The sequence below is a fragment of the Ammospiza nelsoni genome, chromosome 4 (assembly GCF_027579445.1).
Source record: "Ammospiza nelsoni isolate bAmmNel1 chromosome 4, bAmmNel1.pri, whole genome shotgun sequence".
NCBI lineage: Eukaryota > Metazoa > Chordata > Aves > Passeriformes > Passerellidae > Ammospiza > Ammospiza nelsoni.
This window is the reverse complement of record NC_080636.1, coordinates 33,793,394-33,818,034: the sequence shown is the minus strand read 5'-3', so window position 1 is coordinate 33,818,034 and position 24,641 is coordinate 33,793,394. Positions and strand designations below refer to the sequence as shown.

At 36.3% G+C, this 24,641-nt stretch overlaps 1 long non-coding RNA gene across 1 annotated transcript; it reads left to right on the top strand.

Annotated features, from left to right (window-relative positions):
* Window positions 1–5,609: 5,609 nt before the first annotated feature.
* Window positions 5,610–22,618, top strand: LOC132072886 (uncharacterized). The gene is made up of 3 exons (XR_009418424.1): window positions 5,610–5,676; window positions 15,250–15,407; window positions 22,435–22,618. It is a non-coding gene; the product is annotated as an uncharacterized LOC132072886 (long non-coding RNA).
* Window positions 22,619–24,641: the final 2,023 nt, after the last annotated feature.

Below are 24,641 nucleotides of genomic sequence, written 5' to 3'. Positions count from 1 at the left end.
TTATGCAGGCACCAGCATTCTTGTAATTATTTTGTTGGTTATCTTGGTGGATCACATCTAAGAAGCACAAGAATAATCTGAGAAGTAAGTATATGTGCAAATATATTACTGTAAAAAACTGTAGGGCTTTTATCTCTGTAAACTATAGATTACAAAATTGTTTTCGTTATTTCAGAGTTTGTGGTAACATCTTTGGCTAGGACATCAAGAGCTTATCAAAGTTTTCTTTGTAAAAGTGTCTAAAAGATCAAAAGACTCTGGAACATTCACCCTGTGTGTGGCATTGCTTTCAGATTCTACCCTTAGGTAATGAAGATTTTATCTCAATAAAAGATCTTATCTCTGAAATCTGCAGGAGTTACAACTTCTTGTTTTCTGGTTCTTCCATGGGTTTTCACAGTTCTTTTAGTTCACTTTTGTTCATACCTCTGCTTTCTTCCATAGTAGAATCTGTTTTTCTGGAGTTTGTTTCCCATTGAAGCTGTGTGTGGCCCAAAAAGGATAGTGGCATTTGGATCCTCCCTTCCCCTGGCATAATCCAATTCTCCCTGCCAACACTGCTTTCTTTTCTGCATCCCAGTCTCTGAGGTTCAAAGAAGTATGCTCATATTTTTCATGTTATCCCTGTCTCTTCTGTGCATCCTGGCTGTCTCTTTATAGAAGCATTCCTGTTGCATGTTGTACATATGAGCTACTTAAGCAGAATTAAAAATCTTTACAGCCAACTTCAGGAATCTTTCTGACACATCCTCTAATGTTCACACATTGCTTTTACTGCCTATTTCCAAAGATTCCAAGCTCATCTGCATAAATTTACTAGTTGGAAACATAAACCATCTTAGGCAACTATCAAAATGTAGTAACAGTAAATTTCTTTACCATTTTCCCACTTTCAGTTACTTTTTGAACCGCTTCTTTTTTTCTTTCCAGCAGAAATCCCCCTTTTTCCATCACAGCTCCTGCACACAGAGAAGCACAAACACCAGGTACTATCGTAGCTTATTCTATATTACTGTGGTGTTTCCTCTCCTAGAGGGATTTCTCAGCTTTCTTTTAGGTAGTTTTAGTTCACTTACACATCACAGACTTTGTTCAAAATTGCTTTAAGATATGCTTTCTGCCTATAAATTGAAAATTCATTAGTGAAATTTCATTTTTTTAAAGAAGCTCAGGGGTCATAATGACTTTGGTATATAAATAGTCCACAAAACTGTCATAAGTAGCTTCTGTCATCTTGTCTATGACAATTAAAGACCTGCCACAGCTAATTATACCACATACCAATGATGTACAGCTTCTTTAGTTTTCTTTCTTCTTTACCTTGACAGAATTCTTTTAACAGAAACTTAATGTCAGTTATATTCTTTTTTTTGAACATGCTACTAGAACATGCATTTTCAGATAACTGAAAACTACTATATGTAGAACAAAGTCTTGTTTTATTTTATACAGATTTAACTCTTTGTGAGGGTGAGAAAGTTTAACATTAATGTGAATCTCTTCAAAGTTCAACGTTATCGTTGTCATCCTTTTCCACCTTAAAATGAGGGTTTTTTTTAGAGAGCACTTAAAGAAAGTAATATGCTTTCTATGCCATAAGATCCTAGCAACATCCTCTCTCATTACTTTAACTATACATATATTTCCCCTATATAAGGGAAAATTTCAATGCACAACAGTTTTATCACAAGAGACATCAACAAGCTTTTTTGTTTTAGGACATGAACCAATTAGCCCTATGCTTTCCATATGGATTTATACCCTGTCACAGAATATCAATAAAAAATAGAAATACCATCATGTATACTGAAATCTTATCAGGCTCAAACAAGTATCCTAATTGTGCAAGTAGAAAGAACAGCTGTAACAAGGGGCATTGGTGCCTGCAGGCAAGTCTTTGATTCTGTACCTTTCCATCTTGTAACATTCTGTACTGAATATCCTTGTAGTCCTTCTCAGTACAACCTGAAAAACCTCAAATAGTTACAAAAGGCAAGAAGAGTATCACCTTAGCTGCCATTGTACAACAGATTCTCCTGTGGTGGGTATCACTTAGCAATTAGGTGGGCAATACAAAAGTATCATTCTTGTAAAAGTGACTGAACATGCTTGAAGAAAAGGATTTATTACGGCTTCCATAAAGGTGTTTTAAATAAAATCCGATCATTGATAAATTTAATACATTTATTTGCCGATTAAATATTTTTAGAGACAGAATCCCTAATGAGGTGTAAGTGACCTCCTGTTTTCATGACAGCCAATACAGCCAGAACATGCAGTACAAAAACACCTCTGCTGCATGAGCTTTGACTATAAGCAGCACTGCCCAATGTGTTTTGAACTCTTTATAGGGACAATATTATACTCATTGTGCCTCAATATCCTCATGGTATGCAGAGCAAGAAGAGAAACCTGACAGAACTCTGACTTCTTATTAATTTTTAGCCAATTTAACTAGTTGATTCCAAAGCCCTGAAGTGTTATGACCATTTTAAAAATAATATATCAGATTTTTGACCATCAAATAACTCTCAAATCTGCATGATACCCAGTTTTATTCAGTGATGCCAACCAGATGCTTGACATTGAATGACATTGTAAGTGTATCAGCTCAAGTGGGGCCTGACATATGAGTTTGAACTACATTGACTAGTGATTAAAAACTTGTTAGGTGTTTGACTGATAAAGCACCACTGCCAGTTCTCAAAGATAGAAAAAATATTTATCAAAATCTCCGGTTTTTTGTGTGGATTATGGGTTTGGGGTTTTTTTCTTCTTGTGCAGCTTTTCAGAACATAGGAAGGGTAGGAGATTTCTACTTTCTTCTTTCTTGTTGCATAGGTTTAATGGGAGCCAAAACATATAGAACTATGTACAGATTTGCCAGCAGAGCGAAAACAGTTGCAGTAACAAAACTTCAAAGTTCCAAAATCAAGTAATCAGGAGTTACAAATAGTAGAATTAAATTTGACCATGTAAATTTCAACTAGGCGATTTTTATATATCAAATGCTACAATCTTCAGCTGCATGATTCCTCCTTTTTTTCCAAATCATCCCTGGTTCAAACCAAAGGAGCAGGCTGGGATGACCAAATAGCTTTTTCAATCACCCTGGCACAAAGTGTGTTCCAAGGCATTTTTTACTATATAGTTGTTACTCTCTGAGCTTTTACATGGTACTCATCACTATTGTAGGCGTTCCACTCATGGCTATCAATTTAATTTCAAACCCCACCTGTGGGGCGGGAGATTATTATGTATAATGTCACAGGAGCCAGGGCAGATGGATGGGGCTGGGTCAAAGACTAAGAAGAAAAATGAATGATTTACAAGGAATCCTAATATAGATTATTCTCACTTATTCCAGAAAGTGCAGTGCATAGAAGTTCCCAAGTCCACTATGGTTTTATGAATGTGCTCTTGTCACCTCTACTGTGATTCCGATGGCATTGCATAGGAAACTGGCCTCATAAGAGTTTGACACTTCAGTACCTATATCATGCTCTTGTGCTCTTTCGTTGGCAGCACATACACTCCATCTTGATCTACAGGTCAGTCTTGAGTCTGTCTATCCATACACAAGCTAGTGAAAAGTTAATGCTTCCCTTTTAGCTACTTCACGGATAGAAATATTTGAGAATTTTGAGTGCCTAGCTTGAAGTTAAACTCTTCAGAAGTCCAGGAAACTACACCATTTTAAGGCTATGCCTAAAAATCTGTGTCAAGTAGTCATAGGGACTAAAGTAAAAGAATCCAATTATCTGCATACACAATTTATGATGCTGAGCCCTATTTGTGCAGAAAATCAGAATCCTATAGGTCTAAGTTCTTGACACAGCTTAATATTACAACCATGGAAATGTTTGAAGTTGTGAATCTTCATTATTTTTTAAATGGGGAACAAAATTTCAAGCCAGCTCCATAGACCCAGAATACATCACTCAGTATCAACTTTGAGAATACATTTTAGGGGATGTGCAGTACCCTGTAAGAAGTCTATGAAAGGATCTAGAATCCACTTCTACATAGCAAAAGTTTAATAAATGGACATGTCCTTCTGATAGCATCTGCTTTCTTTATTTCACATTTTGCAACTTCTGCCAGAAATCTAAGAGGGGCCTAATGACTAACAGCACCCTTCAAGAAGTGATCCCTATTCATGCTCAGAGCACATCCTTGCTCAGTGACACAGAAGTGTTTTGGGAAAAAAAGTATAGGATCACACAAATATGGAACATAATAAAATGCAGATACCCAAGAAAGAAAAGTCTCATTACTCAGAGTTTGCTTTTACAACTGCAGTAATACTTCTTGCAATTATTTTTAGTTTGGTTTGAGCTTTTCCTGTTCCTACAAAAGAAAAAAGAGACTGAAAGTGGTTGGGTGGTGTTGGGAAAAATACTAGGTTTATTTTTTTCCCTACCCTTATCCTTATTCTGGTGGAAAGGGGCAGCACATAAGGAAAGGCTTGGTTTCACTTCTTAGAGTTTCATTAAAAGATACACAATTACATAATGTCATAATCATATTTTATTTCAATCTAGCTGTCAGAAAACAAGCTCTCTGAACTGTTTTGAGATTTGTGCCCTTTTTCACACACTAGTGGGTTTTGGTTATATTACAAACAGTGACCACTAAATTATCATTTAACCCAACCAAAGACTACAGAAAACAAGCATTTAACAAATACTAGTTAATAACAATTACATAAAATTGATTTTAATAATGAATTTAGTTTCTGCTGACTTGCTAGATAACCATATGGTTAACTTCAGTATCAATCAAGAATTTCCTTGGACTTTATTTAACAGGGTGACATACAATTTAAGTACATGAAGTGTGATAAATACAAGCTGTCTTGATGAAGAGCTCTCTGTTGACTTAGATAATGATTGAATAAGAGAAATGTAATAACAAATATGTGCATAGATATTTTAAAGTAGAAATCAAGCCAGCCTGTTAGAATTATCAACAGAAAGTTTAGTATGGTTAACACTTTCACTTAGTTACATACAGTAAGCAGAAGCAGTGTCATGCACACAAAAAAACATTAGCACACTTCCTACAGGGCATAGGGAATCAGAGCTATAGTTTCATTATTTTTCTACTGCCTTACACCTTTAACTGATGTAAATAGAAAGCTGAATATTGTACAACTTGTGGTGCAAAAGGATGCTGCTTTAGTCTGACTGAACACCCTATGAGTCTATTTGTATATCAACTTTCTTATAAGACAGTTTACCAGTTTGTCTCTAATGATGAGAAGGAGATACTTTTGCAGATCATTACTTGGCTAAAAGGACAGTATCACCATCATTATTCAGATTCTTTTACTTTAAATCTGAAGACTAAACTAGATGTTTTACTGCATTATCTAAACACAGAGGTCTATACAGAAACAACATACTGGAAAGAAACACTGACATTTGATGTAGGGGGATAGAATATAAGTAAATTAAGGTTAGTATAGAATGTAATCTTACCCCCTAAAGAATTGCAGCTGGGTTAATTATTAAAGATTAGGAGCAGGCCTGACTTTAACAGGCCTCAGCTGTAGCCAATACGAAGAGTGTTAAAAAGAGTGGATTGGTTGAGGGGAACTGGAGTCAGTTGGCTGCTGTGAGGATAAGGAAGAGTCAGTGCTTAGAGGAGTTGCCTATGAGAAACATCAAGGAGGTACGAGACTAGCAATATGGATCCTTTGCAATATAATGACAATAGGACTCTTGCAATGTAATGACAACAATTTGAGTGAATATATTCCATCTATTTGATTGCTTCGCAACCGAAGTTGTAGTGATGCGGTCCTTATTCATGGTTCATAAAGCTGGGGTGGCCTGGGAACCAGAAGTGTAGTACTTGACTATCAACAGCTGGGTTAACCACTATAAAAATTACTGCCAGGCTCAACTTGAACACTTCTGCAAACTTAGATTGATGACATTTCTTTTCTGCTTTTCCAAGCCTTCAGAAAACTCTTCCCCACTAAGTGCTGATGCTACAAAGAGAGAAAGTTAACATACTACCAATTTGACTTTGGACTGTGACCACATTTATCAACAATAGGAAGTAAACAAATAATATTTATGATTAGAAGTCATTTGAAAACAAATTTTTTAAACATGAAGTTTGCTACTAGTTTGCCAATGAAATATTACTCCCAAACTTTGTGGCATTAATGTGCATGAATAGAGGATAGTAGCAACAACTTCACGCAAATGTTTCAGCCTTCCCCGTAAAGGAATGAGTTGTGTTTTGCTACAGGATATTCCTGCAGCCAGAGGAGAACACAGCACTGTGGGAAGGCTATATGCCAATGTCTTCAAGTTCCTTCAGTGCTCAGTTCAAGCAGAAGAGAGGAGAAAAAAAAATTCAATTGAAACTTAATTCTAGTAAATTATTTCAATTAAGGTATTTTTTCAAGAATCAAAGGGGATTTAATCAGCATTACCTAGACTAATTATAAAGGCAGTCAGTAAAAGTGGCATGTACCACTGTACACACTAAAAAAATTAATTTTTTTCTCAGTTTCAATACTCAAATGAAAATGGAAAAAAAAAATTAGCTAAAAAGGGGAGAATTTTCAGAGATTCCAGAAAGAGTGTGTATGAGAGATAGATGTGGCTCAGAAAGGGAGATGGTATATGCCCCCTCACAGATGCAAAGAAACTTTAAACTCTGAATTGCAGCTTGCAACTTAGAAAAGTCTCCTAAGTACCAGTTCATTCTTCATGAATCAGTTAAATCAGTTGGTGATCATCATAAAAAGATGTTGACATCTTCCCCAACATCCCAGTGATCCAGAGAGATCATTACATTGGCCCTATTGCAAAGTGTGGTGGGTTGTTGGGGGTTTTTGTTGTTTTTTTTTTTTTGTTGTTTTTTTTTCTTTTTGCTATCTGTAAACACTCTGAGGGTGTTACCCTACCCTAAGTTGCTTTTCTTCACCAAGAAAAGCAACTTTAATGAGGCCTTTACTTTCCTCTCCTTAAGGTATCAGCCAGCTAGCCCAAGAGGGGAAGTGCTAATTTGCTACTCTTCTCTGGTTTACCCTTGTTGAGGCAAAGCTCCAACAGCTGGTGACTTGATTCAGAGGCGCTAAATAGTAGCATAGAAAAGCTGTGGTAGCCCTGCTTGGTCTTTCTGATTGTAAAGCCAGGGAACCTTTTCAGGTTTAATATCTTTGGTAAGTTAAGCTGTGTTAAACTGCATGCTTAAATTTAAGGGGGTAAGATGTGTTTATGTTTGACGACATCATATTTGTTTTGCTTATCTGTTACAAAATGATCTCTGACAAGGTGCTCTTATCTATGAGGGTCATTGAAGGTAGGCAGCAGCCGCTTTTATTTTGTGTACAAGTAGAACAGGAGAGGCTAGGCTAAAAATTGCAATCTGATGTTATGTTATTAAGCCCCATATGTTGCAGCCCACAAAAAGATGGTGTTGCAGAGAAACGTGCCAAGTTTATTGGGAAAAGAACTGATAGCTATAGAAAGAAAGAGCTACTCTTGTAACTTTATAGTTGAGGCTGTAGCAACCTTATGATTGTAGACAGAAATGCTGATAGAAGAGCTTTTTGCAGTGAAGTGGATTTAATGTGGAAAACAGATAACAGGCAGACTTTTCTCAGAGTACCAAATGTGTTGTGGTCCCTCCTATATATGGGAAGTTGAGGGGATTTTGAGTCTGTCAGAAGAGAGGTCATAAGGGAGAAAACAAAGGAACTGGAATTAATTTCAGTTTCACTTGCACACACTGTAAACTATCAGCTTGGTACATAATATTTCTCAATCTACCTGTCTGCTTCTCAGGAAAGAAATTATACCTATCATTTATTTTCCTGTTATGATGTTTAGGGAGCATGCCAAGCATGCACTGCATTACAGAGATAGCAGTGGAAAAGTAAGCATAATGATCATTCAGTTTTCTGAAAAAATACATCCTTTAACGCAGCTTTTGCATTCTGTAGCAGAAAAAGGAGGGTAGGTCAAGGCTACAGCTCAATCTAGATCCTGTTCTTTTATCTGTAATTAATTTTGTCCTGTAGGTAATCCCATGATTAGCTGGATTTCCATATATACCCTGAGTTGCAAAGCTTGAGTTTATACCTTACTAGCAAGAAAAAGAGAGTTGGTGTTGGGTTTTTTGAATTTGTTACTTGCAGGGTAGATAATTTTTCTTACAATCTGACTTGTTGATATATGATGATGAAAACAACCTCTCTTTTAAATAACTTTTCTAAAAAGGAATAAATGCCCAGACGCTGATATCTGGATCGCTGCTTTCAGTTCTAGACTGCTGAAGAATATAGCATTTTGAACAGCCATCTGTTTTTCTTTTTTAAACTTATGTATCATCACTTATAAATCATTATTACCAAAATGCTCTTAAAATTCTTCCTACAATTTTTGCCTGTACATTTACAGTGATACTGCCTTTAATCATAGGACGTAGACTATTCCTTGCAAATCAGTGCTGTTTTAAGCACTCTTTCTAACCTTAAATAAATGTGTAACATCTATTCAGTGCAGTAGAAAGGACTTCTCCAGATGGTTTGATCATGACAGATAACCTTATTTATTGTTATGACAGTACAGGGGCAAGCTGCACCTGTGGTCTCTTCCCCAGTCTGTCTTGCAGGCTTCTATTTCAAGCAACAAACCTTACCAACACTTTGGCAGGATTGAATATGGCAGTTGACCTAACTTCAGACTGAAGCCATGCTCTCAAATTCTTGCTCCAGTTTCATGTCAATCGATTCATCCTTTATATAACCTTTACAAGTGTTTTCTTCAGATAGACTGTGCTGCCATTTCTTCTTTTACTTTACTGTTCTTAGTCTTGATACTAGGACACTGCTCCCTTTTCTGATAGGGTGAACCTGGTGAGCCCAACTGTAAACTTTGATTTTGTCTCAGTGACACATTTCTGTAAGGTTCTGTGACAAAGATCAAAGTTACAAAGAGTATCTCCCTAAAAAGACATGTGTTATCCCTTCCTGTCAGAAACACATCACAAGTACAGGAAAGGTTGATCACAATAGGTTCACTTGCCCAGGTCAGTGGAACATGCAGGTGGCTGAGCTGCAGGAGGTGGCGATAAGGCTATATAACATCAGGGAGGCTGAGAAGGAGTTAAATAGCTGTTTCCAAGTACAGTCTGCAGGGAACCCAAAGCCTGCAGCCAAACAGCTGAAAACTTCCCCCACAGCACACACACTGCAGGAAGGGGGGCCAGTAATACATGAGAAGGAAAGCTTGCAATGGCAAGGACCAGCAGTAGGAAGAGACTTCCTTGAAGCCTGAGGTGCCCTTAGAGAACCCATTCACTGCTCTGCAAACTGAAGAGGAAAAACTCATCACCTCAGGAGACCTGCTGGGGCTGAATAATGCAGTCCAACATGCTCCCTGTGCCACAACCAACTAAGAGGCCACAGGTAGTAAACAGTAGGTGACTCTTCTGAGAGCAATGGAGGCACCCATTTGGCAGGCTGGAGTGCTCTCCAGAGAGGTGTGCTGCTCACCTGCAGCTCGTGTCAGGGACGGTGCCGAGAGACTGCAAAGCCACGTACTGACTCCTGGCTACTGTCCGCTGCTGTGGTTTCACGTGGGCACCAGGGATGCAGCCAAAGCAGTCTGAGGAGTATCAAGAAGGATTAGAGTGTGGCAAGCAGCAGTAAGAGACTCTGGAACACAGGTAGGTTTTTCATCAATCCTGCTAGTCAGAGGAAAGGGGTTTGAAAGGGATGGCTGACTCCAGTGAATTGACAAATGGTGGCACAGCCAGGGGTTTATCCATTACACCATGGGACTCATTTTGAGAAACCTGGTCTGCTGGAGGCTGATGGAGCTCATCTATCAGAGGAGGACAACAGCATCTTCATTCATTGCTTTGACAAGATGATGAAGACTTTAATTGAAACTTTCCAGGGAAGGGGAATTTTAATCCATTCAACTCCTGCCAGTTTGATGCTAGTGCCAGCAATAGATGCCCAGAAGCCTGCAGAGGTATCACAGGCCAACAGGAGAGCACATGGAGAGCTGCACAAAGGAATTCCAGCCACTTCAGCAATAAGTTGACTTCATTGGGGGCACAATTTAGATGCCTCTATGGAAGACCAGCATGAGTGATAGATGAGGATTTAGATGTGCATGCCTGGAGACATATGATCTTACTGACATCACAGAAATGTGGTGGGGTGGATTCTGTCACTGGAATGTTGGAATGGAAGGCTATAGGCTCTTTAGGAAGAACAGATATGGGAGGCCAGGAGGTGGTGGTGTTTCCTTCTCTGTCAATGACCAGCTGGAATGCATGGAGTTCTGCCTGGGGATGGATGAGGAGTCAGCCAAAAGCTTCCAGCTCAGGATAAAGTGAGTGCAGGGACAGGTGACATTATAGTGAGGGTCTGCTACAGGCTACCTGACCACATGTATGAGGCCCTTTACAGACAGATAGGAGCAGTCCTGTGTTCAGGAGGCTTGGTTCTCATGGGGCACTTCAACTACCCCAGTATCCGTTAAAGAGACAGCTTAAAAGAGCAGATCCAGATCCTAACTTCTGTCTCCAAATGGAAGGGATGCCAACAAGGTGTGCCTGCCCATGGTTCGAGCTAGGTGGTTTTTCATGTCCCTTCCCACCCAGACCCTTCTGTGAGCATGGCAGCATGACTCAGTAGAAGCATAATGTTGCTTAAAACGTTATTCTCTCAAATTTAGGCAAGCTCAGGTTCTTCCTTTTTTACCTTAATTGTTTCTGCACAACCATGTTTCATTCTCAATATCACTCCTGCATCATTTTGCCAGTGCTGCCTTAATCCCTTTCTTCTTGTGAGATTTTTGTTAACATTTTGGTACCTTTTTTGATCACACAATTCCAACAAATGAAAGAAACCCATTAGTCAAGCTGAAATCAGCCAGAAATTTTATAATTAGTAGTTCTTCTAATCTTGTCTTATTAGATCTTGGAATTACTATATTATATTTTATCTGTGATTTTTTTTTCTCACAAAGTTTTAACCAACAAGCTGTAGTGTTATCAGTTAGCTCAATTAAAGAACAGAAAATATTTTTAAAATGTGGCCTCTCACATTCCCCAAAATTAATAAACATTTTTGTATTATAATGAAGACCATGATGTTCTGAACTTCTCCAATTTTTAAAAATGTAAGAATACAGTTAAAAGCAATCAAAAATTTCCCAATCAATAATGAAGAAAAGGAAAATTTTGTGGTTCTGTGAACTAACGCAGAAATTAAGATAAGGAAAAGTTAACAAATAAAAAAGTTGATTGTGTACCATAATGAGGCAGCAAAATGCTGAAACCCAAGTTATCACATACAGGTGTATCTTAATTTAAAACAAACTCTTCTCTTATTCATTAGTCAGCAGTGGTTTTTGTCTTGACAGTAGAAAACATTGTGGTACTGCTGTCTGATTTATAACTTCCATTTGCAATTTGGGTGTTGCTGACTACAATGGAATAGTTTTCAAAGTGACTTCAATGCTGTGTGATAAATGGATGGATTTCAGGAAGAGGCCTGGATCTGTTGACAGTGCTAGCCATGGAGAAATCTCTCTCTGCTTGTTTTGCTACTTCTAATAAATTTTGCTACTTCTTTTCAGTCAAATTTTAATTCATTTTTCTTTATACTTCTATATTTTCCAGTGCCTTATTGCACACTTCTGTATAGTTCTTACATAAATATTTTTCTGTTGTCACTACAGTTTCAGCCAGAAACTACTGAAGATAAGACATATTCCATGGGGTTAAAAGCTATATATTATGTTTATCGGCTTATCTCCACCCCTTGTGTGACAACATTGATATTCAGCTTGAATTTCAGATTCTTATTATTTTTCAAGACTAAGCAGTTAAATGTTTCATCAGTTAGCAAAGAATAAACTGTGGTCCTCCAGTTCCAACCCCATAGTCTATTTCTAGATTGAAAGCTAAGTATGTGTGCTGTAGGTTTCTTGGCTTTGATCACGCTCTAAGGTTTATTTTTTATAGGAGTCTCAGAAATTTTCTTAAAATGTTAGTTTAACTGGAGGAGAGAACACATCTATGGTGATAAATTAATCAAAATATTTTCATTTTTCTCGTCTCTTTTTGAGGAAAGAAAAATAAAACTGCTAAAGCAGGATAAAATTATTTTTTCCCAAAGACTGAAGTATTAACAATATGAGACAATAACTACAATTCAGTATAAATAGGAAAAATTATTACTTTTTTGTTTAAGTTTTGTGGTAGGGAGCGGGAAAGGCACTGATCAATAGGAATAAGGACCTCTGCACAGTACTGCCCATCAGCATTTGGCTGGTGTTACAGAAATTGTGAAATCCCTGCCCGTATCTCTGGTAGCATCTAAATATGCAGGTAAATGTTCAATGCTGCCATGAAATTTATTTTCTAGACACTGCTGAAAATCGAACTGTAGGATGTAGATTAAGTAAATTGGAGTACTTACCAACATGTCCAAGTCTGTGCTCAACACCCCCACTACAAGCATAAAGGTCGAAGCTCTTTAAAGTCCAGCCTGATATCTGGAAGTGCCTTTCCCTTTCTTTTTTGACCACAGGGGAAATTTTGGACAAGGCATCAAACTTTCAAACTTCAGTGAAGGGTTCAAAGTTGGCCAGGAGGATGCCTGAACTAATTTTAGTATTATTCCTCTTTTTGATATTCTGTTCAATGTAATTTAATTGCTATATAACATTCTCCACGGTAAGAAACATTTTCTAATTGCTACTTTTTGTTGTTCTTTTCCTGTGAACTAATCCAGCTTTAAGTTACTTTCATGACAATACATGATACCATGTGGTTCTCAGCAAGTTTTGTGTCGAATATTTAGCACAACTGTGTTGACATTCTGCCAGGCTCTTGGTGAGAGCTGCTTGTAAGAAGTCTTGTAGTTGAATCTGATTCAGTTTAAGGCGGGTCACAAATCTCAGTCACAGTTCAGTAGATCACTCAGATTTTATTGTCTGAGTTAGCCTCTTTTATGGCTGGCTTCCAAAATAGTGTATTGGAGTAGGAGTTTAGAAGAGGCAAACTTGGAAACATGAAGGACTGAGAAGGCACCATGCTGCTAACACGCAGTCTGTACTTTGCTAGTCCTTTGCTCCAGCTCTTGGCATTGTCCCTTATGAATAACAACAAATTAAACCATTATAAAAATTGATGTAATTGTACAGAGGAGCAAAGGTTCTCTGTCTCTTCTGGAGTCTAGTGTATCTATTATTTCTTCTGTCCTCTTAATCAAGAGAAGCAGCTGACAAGAAATGTGTCACATGTTACTAGTCGGAAACCAGATAGCAAGACTCAGGACTTTTCTTTACTTCAGAGCATACAAGTGACAAGCCCTGGATAAATTCCTTTTTCTTTTCATTTAAAATAACCTCCCCATGGTGCCAGTCAATATTAAACATGGCCTTTCCTGAAATCTGTTATCATGTGAAAAATAACTTAGACCTACAGAGAGGTAAATACCAGATTTTGTAGTATACATATATCCATAGCAGTAGCATATAATCTGTTTCACAGAAAAAAAGATGAACTTTTAAGTAGAAGCTTCAGATTTAACACTCTCAAGAGTGTATTGGTGTGTACTGCCAGCATATCTGATAACCTGAAGAAGCCCACTGAAATCTACCAGAAAATACAGATATACAAATACAGTAATATTCCAAGTCAATACATTATGGAGAGTGTTGCCTGTTCTCTAGAAAACAATTTTTAGCTGAAAAAATTTGCCAGAAATATTGCTTTAAAAATAGTATAAAATTTCATTTGGGAGCAAAATATTAAGCATATTTATTAATGGAATTAGCTTTTTTTTTTTTGAATGATATCAGCTTAAATTGTCCACATTTTTCTGAATGTCTTTAAAAGACTGATTGCTCCCTTACTATAATGATAATTTTATCATACACTGTTATTTAGGATAAAATAATTTAACTACCTAGCAGCAATAGCTACTGCTTTTTTTGCTGCTAAATTCAGTGCTGTTTTTCATTACTCCTCAGGTATGCTGATTAGATTGGAAATTTATAGTATATGTTTCTCAAACAAATGTTTCAGAAAAGTATGTGTCTCCTAAATGTATTTACACATAGTCTAGTAAAAGACCATGAAGCATAACAGCAATGAAGAAGGTCATAACGCTTGTTCTACTATTCCTGGATTCCTTTTGACATGCTTTCACATTCCACTCTTTTTCTATGCGATAACCTTTATAATTATTATTCTTATTACTTCTATCATTTTAAGTATATTTTAAATTGTGTCCTTCAAGAAACTACAATATTTGTAGCACTGAATTTTTACAACCATTTTATGACTGTTTTTCCTTCTTTATTTTTACACTGGAGCTTGATTCTTTTTGTCTTGTCTCATCCTTCCTAGACAAGTCTGAGTGCTGTTTTGATATTTTTATTGATACGTTATATTTCTCTTTTTTTGCCATAGCTAAACAAGGTTTTTTTCTTGTTCTCTGGAATGTAAACTTATTTTTTCTCAAAGTTTTACCCCTTTTCATGCCTGAATTATAAGCTGCCATATTTATTTTCCTGACCAGCTCTTAAAATTTGTTTTCCTACCCCTAATTTATAAATTATATAATCAATTATTTACACCTTATTTCCCTAGAGAATCTTAGGCAGAATATTTGATTGCCCTCAGATAAGTCATGCCAGGAGGCAAGATGTCTGGGGCAGCTGACTCCAGTTAGCCCAGCTTGTTTGTAGCCTGTCTGGAGCCCTGCCATGTCCCGGGCCAGCCAGAGCTGCCTGTGCGCTGTGGCAGTGGTGAATGGCCCTGGTGCACTGTGCACACCCCCTGTTCCCCCTCTGCTGAGTTTGCCTTCCTTTGCCTCTTGCACAGGCAGTCAGAGATGGTCTGGGCTAGGAGAGGGGAATACAATCCAGCTTCAGCTGTGTTACAGCCTTCACTCAACATCAGCCTAGCAGCAGTAATTTCACAAGGGTCTAATAATCACGTTGGCGTTCATACAACCTGACTGCAATCTGAGTGGTGTGCGCAGTATTACAGAACTTCTCCAGTTTTTCCAGGCAGGCCTACAAAGGCAAGAATATTTCTGCTTTCTGAAGGGCATGCAGCAGATTTATGCCCTTTGCATTGTTACTAACCAAACCCCATAGCTGTTCATTTTTAACTAAAGAACTAATTTTATAAGTAGATGACACACTGTCTTCTAGACTCTAATTAAAACTTATTTTTGGTCCTTAGGTGTAATGACTACTCTTCTGAGATGAGTTCCTAATTAATGCACAGAGATCCTGAAAGTCCCACCTCTCGACAGTCATGATTGACATCCAAGGATACAAAAATTGCACTAATTGAGCTTTCCATTTATACACTTTTCTGCAGCCGGCTCGTCAGAAAAGGTAGGAGAAGAGATGAACATAAGAACAGTTATTTTTTAGCCATCCATATTCTCCTGAGGGTGGGGAGGGGGGGGAATCTTGCAGAACTATGGAAAAAAATTAACTATAGGTGTCAGCTCTTCAGATTTTAGATGTAAGATTTGTTTTCCTATGAAAATTATAGTGCTTTTGTTAATACATATGCAGTTGAATAATGGTACACTACTCAATATTAAAAAACAAGGATACCTTATAAGTCAGTGGGGAATGCTTTGCATCACAAATAGCATTGCATAGCAATATATGCTTTCTGAACAGAGGCTGTGTGGTATTAAACCAAGATATTTCAATGGGTGAGTAGCAGCTTATCTGGAAATGTTCTCTTAATTTTGACCCAGAGTTGGAATCAGAGATTTTATAGTATTTCTAAAGCGATTATTTCTTTCTAGATTCAATTTAGTACTTCAGTAATAAACTTCTCTTTGTGATTAATTTAACTGTATATTTTTCTGGGGTCAGTTAAGATGAATTAATTGAATAAAGTCCAGTATACTCATGTGAGCTGAAGCCCACAAAAAGGTACTGAGAAGAACGTGTTAGATGAAAAGGAATAAAGAGTGCTGGAAGGTATCAGAGATACTTGGCAGAGCAATTGCATTGCAAATGGTATATAGGAAGTACAAGAAGCAGCCAAGGGGGAAAAAATGGAAAGGAGGCCAAACATGCCTAGTTAAAGATTTATCTATGTTTTTAAAAGTTATCCAGGTACAATAAGAAGATATTCACTCTCAAAAAACTTTTCAGGCAATATTTGTTTTTGGTTTTTTTTGACTGGATAACTTAGAATACTTTAGCTTATTTATTCCTTATTTACAGCTTTAATTTCTGGTGGCTTATAACAAATGTAAGTGAAAATGAAGCTCATAAAATAGACATCAGATTTTCATGAAAGAAATCTGTTCCATTTCAATGTTTATATTTGGTTTATACTTGGTATCTTTGCTTGTTTCTATAAATGGGAAGCATTCAAGAGGTGGGGAAAAAATAATTGGACATATTTCAGGATCTTTTAGGATTCTAAAAAGGAGCCAGCATTTTAATCTGGTGGGTTAAGCTTGAGAGCTAGAGGAATTAGACTTTCTTGGGGAATGTCCATTCTGAAGAAGATTAAAGTATAAATGCTTACTGACATATGCTTAAAACTGGAATTGAAACAGATTTAGCTGTTTGTATCTAGATTAAGGGATCCATGGGAAAAAATGTAAGCATGTGTATTGTGGGGTCCAGGCTCTCTTTAACTTTTGAGATGTGTTACCCCTCAGCTGTAGCATAAAGGCTTTAGAGGAAGGGATTGCAAAGAAAACTAAAGCAAGGATTACATAAGGGAGGTCCTAGAGAAAAAGACATCCCATCAAAGCAGTACAATAATTTTGCAACATCCCCTTTGTGCCCAAAAAGGTTCTGAAAATGTGCATTTTCTGTGCAAGATTACAGAGGGAGGCAAACTGAGAGTATGGGTGCAGAATGACTTGAGAGTTCAGGCTTTTTAATTTCTTCTAATAAAAATATAAGGACAAAGTAAAATTTAAATTTTAGAGTTAAGAATACAGGTATGTAAAAGGAGGCTAGGAGAAAAAAAGTAGGAACTAAAAAATAAATAATTAGAAGTGTCTATTTTATATGCTCTTCATATCTAGAATAATTTCAGACTATTAGGATTAGTGCAAAACTTTACTAGATCTTCTATGAGAATGGACAGAACTATTTCACAAAAAGATGAAATTAACAAACTAACCCATTGCAAGTTTTTAAATGTACCTATAATTTATAATGTTACTGTGAATTTCCATATTGCATGCATGAGGAAAAATACCTAGGTTTTAAGTAAATTTTTCTTTTAATGGCTGGACATACCATTTACCTTCCTCAAATAGCCAAATTAAAGTGCGTACTATCTCCTCTCTAATTTGGCTGCTTTGATAAAGATGAATTGTTTAAACATTTTGGTAGAAACCAAAGATGTTTTAGCTTGCTAAGGAGAACAAAGATGCTTTTGTACAACATGATACAGCTACTAACATGTCAAGGTCTAACTTCATTATCACGCCTTCACAATTTGTGTGTTTTTATAGTTAAGAAATGATAAAAACTTACTGTAAGTTTCACTAGACTGTATCTATGTAGAAATAGCTATTAACAGAAAATGTATGCATACATTCAGAGTCCTGGCAGTGGTTTTAAACTGTAGTTAAAATGTATTTTGTGTTAATTCAAAATAATAGTTCTAGATGTAACCGCAGCTTTAAAGATCATAGCAAATGTCAGATCAACTGAGGCCAATGTGTGCCTCTTGCTTTTGGTAATCAATTAGACATTAATGATAGGTATTTCATTTTGAATAGCTGCAACAATAATTTATTCTCAGGGCAACATGGTGGAGCCTAGTCTCCTTTGGCTTTTGGAACCAGTAAAATAACAGAACATCAGTCAAGTTAATAAAGCGTGGCCCTATTACACATTCTGCATCTGTACATAAACTGCCAGCATATGATCAAAGACTGCAGCTGTTTGTTATATCACAGTCACATCATAGACATTTTATAGTTATAGCAGAGAGCGTTCCAGGGACAACCCAGTCACCTTGTAGACATAGGGAGTTCAGTGGACCCTCATTAAATTGCACCTTGATATTATATGAAACTGGTAGGACATCTATTAGGTATGGTATATATAATTCCCATGCTAAAATTGTTTTGTATGCATGTTTTATGCATTGCCTCTATGTCTTCTCAAGAAATTCAGGGTTTTGTTCACATAAATAATCAGAGTTCCATGTTTACATATTTTAATTTTGAACTTGTGGTTGCCAAAACCAAAGGATTATTCATAGCCAAATGGCTGTGTTGCATTGCACATGTGAAGGCATTAATAAAATATGAATTAGTAATTAAAATATTTTGAATGCAAACTGGAATATTAAAGTATGTTTTCACAGCTGTTGACACATTTTTCCATTTCATCTCATGGAACAGTGTTTTGCTTAACTCAGTGGGCTTTGTAATTGACTTTTTGCAAAAGAAGAATTTCACCTAGTCAATTTTTAGTTATAATCAGATGTATTTTAATAACAGCAGATTAGCTTTTCTATATTATACCAAGTTTCAGTCTGAGAAACATGATGAGGGAGGGACCTTAGTAAGAAAGTAATTCAAAGATTTATTTCTGAAAAATATGATTTACATATTACATAATGTTCCACACAGAGTAGCTAACTGCTGTATTGCAACAAAATTAAACTGGCAACTTCCTTGTCTGGAATTTGAAAGGCACTGTAACATCAGCCACATTGTTGCTTCAGCACCACATTAGAATTCACCAAAATAATTTAACTTTATAATTTAGGTAGCTAAACTCAACAATAAAATATAGGCAGCAACCTAATCTGAGAACTTGAATCTGAGTTTTACAAAGTATTGCTGGATTTAATTCCCAAAGCAAAATGAAAAAAGATAAAGAGGTGCCCAAGTTTACTCAAGTAATAGCTCCAATAAAAAATACAACCTTATGTTATTAGCATTTCTTCCTAGACCTAGTCACACTTTAGAGGTAAAGACACATCTGTTTAATTGTTCTGATAATTCTCAATGCATGTACAAAGGAAAAAAAAAAGAATGGTTTGTAAAACTAAAATAAGTTATGTGGGATAATAATCTATTATGGTAACAGTCAAATTGCTTGTCATGTCATGAAGGGTTATGCTTTAATTAAGCAATAAGGCATGACAGGGTGTGAATTACAATGTAGTAATTCTTGTCTAGTGTATTGTTAGGCAAGAGGCCAAAGGCCTAGTGCCACTGAATGCTGTAGGAATGAATTATTATGCTGTAGTTTAAACAATTCAATCTCATATTCCAATAACTGTAAAATATTATGTTCTAAATATAAAAATGCATGTTATGATTTTCTTATACCTAATTGCTCCTTGAGTAAACTACTTAGTTGCAAAGAAAAGACACCATTTCTATTTAGTATATTATATTTAGATTTCTATTGCAAATCAACTTTGAGCACAGTTGTTTCTGAGAGATTTGAAGGATGCCATTGTGATACCATTCTTTCCTAAAATAAACAGAAAATAAATGCTGAGGAACAAATGCTTCCTAAATTCTTTCTTTGAATTGTAGTCTAGTTTTGCCCAATGAAAAGAAAGGGCTTCGTGAAATTACCCTTAACTGGGAGACTTGCATTTAGTGTAGGCGTTATCACCTTTACTTTTTGAAAACACTTTTTTATTTCTTCCCATTCTTTTTTATTGACACCTTTTCAGAAGACACATCATTTATAGAGCCCTTCAAATTCATCTTTTGGACTAATGCTTTTTAAAAAGTTGTATTTTGTTTTATTTTGTCCTCCATCTTCAAAAGCAAAGTAAATAGGAAGAAAAAAATACAGGATTGTGAAAGATCTCCCATTATACTCCTCTGCTCCAAAGCACAAATTCAAAGATACTGTAAGTAGTTGAAAATGTTTAAAAAGTGATGAATATTGATACTTTTTCTGCTTTTTCATAATTCAAGTAGAAAACCCCATGTAGTTAAAATTTACGATGCATAATATTTCCCACTGATATATTATGCTAAGAAATCATACCTGATGGACCATGTTGTAAAGTTATTTCACAGTTTACATGCCTGACTGGAAAAAGTTCAACAGAGTCTGTCCCTTACCTGGGAGAAGTTAGAAGCCTCATCCATTGATACATTTATTTGATTGTAGCTGAGTGACATCAGTCATGTTAGTGGTATCAAATAAATCCCAAAACTATTTCTTTACACTTGTTAGATTCAATAGAACTGAACTAAAATATCGGGGCTTTTCTCATTCTTTTACATTGCTTTTGCAGCAGTAATGTAAATCAATACATCTTCCAGATGTCACAGGTCTGGTGTGCAGTATCACTCCAATCTAAATCTGTGTGTTCTTCTTTCCTTTTTTTTTTCCAATTGCATTTTCCTGTTCAATCTCAGGCTGACGGTTGCCTGATGCACTACTGAAAGCCAAACACAGGAGAAATTTGCAAGTTGTAATATTGACTCCTTAGCTGATTGAAGTTTGTTGTCCTTAGGTAAAACCAGAATTTGCCAGTTGACCTAGTCACATTACAGCTAATATACTTCCTTTCAGTGTTAGAATGTTTGCTATGATAATACTTGCAAACCATGTTTAATGCTCCTTTTGTCATCACTTCTGTACTGTAGTGTAGATGTAGCAGCAATAATGAACCTCATGTAAGGAAGGGGTGGGTGTTTCTGTTAGTAACATGAACAAAGAGACAATTTTTTTCCATAACACTTGAATTACAAGCAAATTTGCCTTCAAAGGATTCTTTGTACACTGAGAAAATCTGTCACTACGACACAGTTCACAGGAGGAAACAATTGGTTTAATTTTCTCAACAGTTGAGTGGCTTCCTATTCTTCCTGAGTACAATTCATAAAAAAATAAAGTATGTTTCACTTCTGATATGCTTTACCCAGACAGTCAAGGCATTTGATTTTTGTTTTCATAGTTATTAAGCCATTTCTACTTGTTAGCTTTCAGCAAACAGTTTGCTTTAATATTAGACTGCAGTCTAGATAAGGATTCACAGCAATCGTTCATCACTAAAATAATTTTAAAGCTTGTAGGTCCTATCAACTGATGTTTTGACTTTCTTCATTTTTTAGTACACAAATCTGTATAAATACTACATAATTTTAGAAGAAAAATCAAGCAGCAACAAAAATGTTCAGAGGAAAGAATAATTAACTACCACTTCAAGCTTCTATTTTCAAAATAGTAATGCTTTTGAGATGTGATTAGCAATAACATATTATATGACAAAAGAAGAAAAAGGACTTAGAAATGGAAACTAAAAATAGTTGTGTAGAAATTTAATAACCTGGCAGATTTTATTCCATCTGTTAGGAAGAGTTTGAAAGCCATTTCCTGCTGCCATTCACTCTGCAGAGGCTTCAGAGTTCAGAGATGGAATCAAATACCTGATGTGAAAATCTGCTATTATGATTCATATCCAAAGATTCATATCAATATCTTTGCATAGAATATTTTTTGGTTTATGTATAAAAAGAAATCGTGAATCTAAAGGTTTAGGATTATTATTTGTCTCATTGTCAATGCCACACCTTGAGGCAGAAGAACTACCAAAAACATTTATTCCTTTCACATTATGAAAATTGTTGAAACTATTCTATGCAAGTGGACAATTCAATAAACCAATAAAAGCTTCCTCAAATAGGTGGCCTAGGATTCAAATTTCATGAACTTACTTTCAGGGTAAAAGTACTGTACAGAAGGAAAGTACAGTGTGGTGTTGACCTGTCCTTTATTGTCATTCAGAACTGATAAGAAAACTGGGGGAAGAGAACAACAGTCAAATTAGCAGACAGAAGGTATAAAGGAGAGCATGTGTAGTGTAAACCAGTAGCTGATGAACTGGCATTGCAACAAACCATAAAGAAGTATGGGCATGCTGGTTTAGCTGATGGTTTAGCAGAACAACCTACATCTTTCTGTATAAAACAAGATAGATGCTATCACTGGTTATTTCTAGGTGCTGCTTCACAGGTGTTTGACAGATATAAGAAAGCATAAATTGCTCTTTGTCTTGAGTAATAGAAAATCTGTAAGACTCATGGTAGTGTTAGTCTAATTGACATTATCAAACTAGGGGAGTGAGGACATAGGCTAGAAGTGTACCTGGGTGAGTGGCACAAGCTGCTGTCAGCACTATAAACTCATCTTACACAGAAAAGGATTATTTGCGTTTAGACATTAAGGAAAAAATCGAGGGAATACTGAAACATCATTGGCAGCTGGAATTTGGTTTTGGATTTTTTTCCCTAAGGTGGCCAGAAGAAGCATAGATAAGTGTGTTTATATTTGAAAAAAAAAATCCACCTTCCTGTTAGAAAGAATTTTCATGAAAAATTAAAATCCTTATGTAATGCACTTTCCACCCATTTACATATTCTCATGCTCTTTGCAGGTTTGAAAATGCTCTGGCACAAGATTGTTGAATTTCACCTGAAATCCGAGTTAGAAATGAAAATTCATTTTCAATTTAAATAAAAAGGAGTACTGACAGCTCTACCTGACAGTGAGGGGTTTTTTTATGTTTGTCTTTTAGAAAATTTCTTTCCTAATTTGTAAGTGCCTTTGCAGGTATGTGATGAAAATAGAATGAATATTTATTCTGATTCTGCAGGATGTGCACTTGCTCATCTGTCAGAACAGGGCTAAAGCAGGGATATAAGGGTTATCCCTGTTCTATGTAAATCCTGATGGTAATTATTGACCCACCAAGTTATTTGCTCTGTCAAATAATTCGTTTCCTGCCCAGTCTCTGCAAAACAAATATGATTGATACAAATACATGTTAATTGAAATCACACCTGTGTTAATGGTGATCTCAAGCATAAGAATCTCCCATTGTAAAGAATCCACTAGCATAATTTATCAGGCCTAAAATTAACCTGATGGAGTAATTAGAAGTTCATGATACTAATTACCTCACTAAAGCCAAACTTACAATCAGTAAGTTTTTTTTTTTTACAATGGGCAATATGTTTTCTTATTGCAATAATTTTCTTTTTTCCCAGTAAATAGACTTTGCTTGAGCTGGTCTTATTATATCCAAACAGATTTGTAGATGTGCAAAGATGTATGGTGTATGTTGGTGTATGTTACCTGGGCTTCTGGATAACTAGCTGTAAGCAAAAGGACCACAAGAGTTGTTAGCACCATGCTCTAACCAGCTGAGCTAGTCTCAGTTGTTGATCCATGTGTCCTTCAGGCTTTAAGTATAAATAGTGTGGATTGCAGTCTTATAAAGGAAATTGTTAAAAATGGCTTGAAGATACCGTTTTCCATGTAGAACAGCAACAAAGTTGTTTCCTTAGATAGATCAGGCATATATGAAGTTTTAATTAATTAATTTGTGTGAGGAAAACTTAAATTCAACTTTTCCTTTGTACAAAGCTTATTTTAAGTGTTCCTCTCCTTGCCTTTTGACTCAGCATTAACATTTGGACAGGTATGCCTTGTGATACAATCTTTACTTTTGTCACTTAATTTTTGCATAAAAAATCAATCCCAAATGTGACACTCTTGCATCTATGTCCACATTCTAGCAATGATTCCTAGAAAAAATAACATTCAGAATTTGAATACCTGGAGTCCATTAAAAAATAATAATGAAGTAAAAAAAAAAAAATTATTCCTAATGATGGGAAAATCAAAATATTATCTTGAGCATTGATTGCATTAATATAATTTATCTAATCCTTCTACTTCCTTTCAATGGTGTGGTAGATTGATCGACTCAGACCAGATTTTAGCCTTTCCATTTATAAAGCAAGGATTTTTGAGATCTATAACTGTGTGCTGCACACCCCAAGGTGGCTTGAACAGCCAATAGGAGTAATAGGGGTGATTAAACCTTGTCACAGGGGTTTAGATGCGGTGCTTTCTTCCTACATGACAGGCTGTGACAGTCAAACAGCACTGAAGCAGAACAAACGACAGTGGCAGTTTGCTGCGAGCAGTGCTACTGTCACAGCTCCCACTAGAAAGCTAAGAGCTAGGTATTCAGCTCAGGGAAGTGTCAAATAGCCCATGCAAATTCTGGTTTCAAAAATTTCCCTGCAAATGACTAGTGACATGCATTAACTGCAGAGTGATTGTGTTATTGCGTGAGTGATTGTCCACCGTGGGACGCTGGCCATGATCATCGTTTATGAGTGACACCGCTGATCCATTTACATCTGTGCTTAGCTGTTCCTGTTATGGGAAATCTCACTTCATTTGAGAGAGCTGCTGTGCTAATGCAATTAGAATGAAGGTTATCATCACTCTCTAATGATTGCATGTGTTTGTCACTCTGAGTAACTGTGTACAGGAAACAACAAACACTGTGCACCTGACTGAGCCCAGGATAAAATCATATATTCAAATATAAAAGTTTTCATTCCTGACTAAAAGGGCCTGACTTAAAGATAACTACAGAAGAATAACTTTGACTTTTTGATATTCCTTATATGGCAAAAGTTAACCAAGAAAATGCACCCCAATGTTCAGTCTTTTCAAGTGTAGCATTGCAGGCTTTTGTAACAAAACAGGAGAGGGAAATTTTGCAAGAGAAGGAAGCTAAATATCTTAGTAGGCTGTATAAGAGAGAGGAATACTATGAGTATT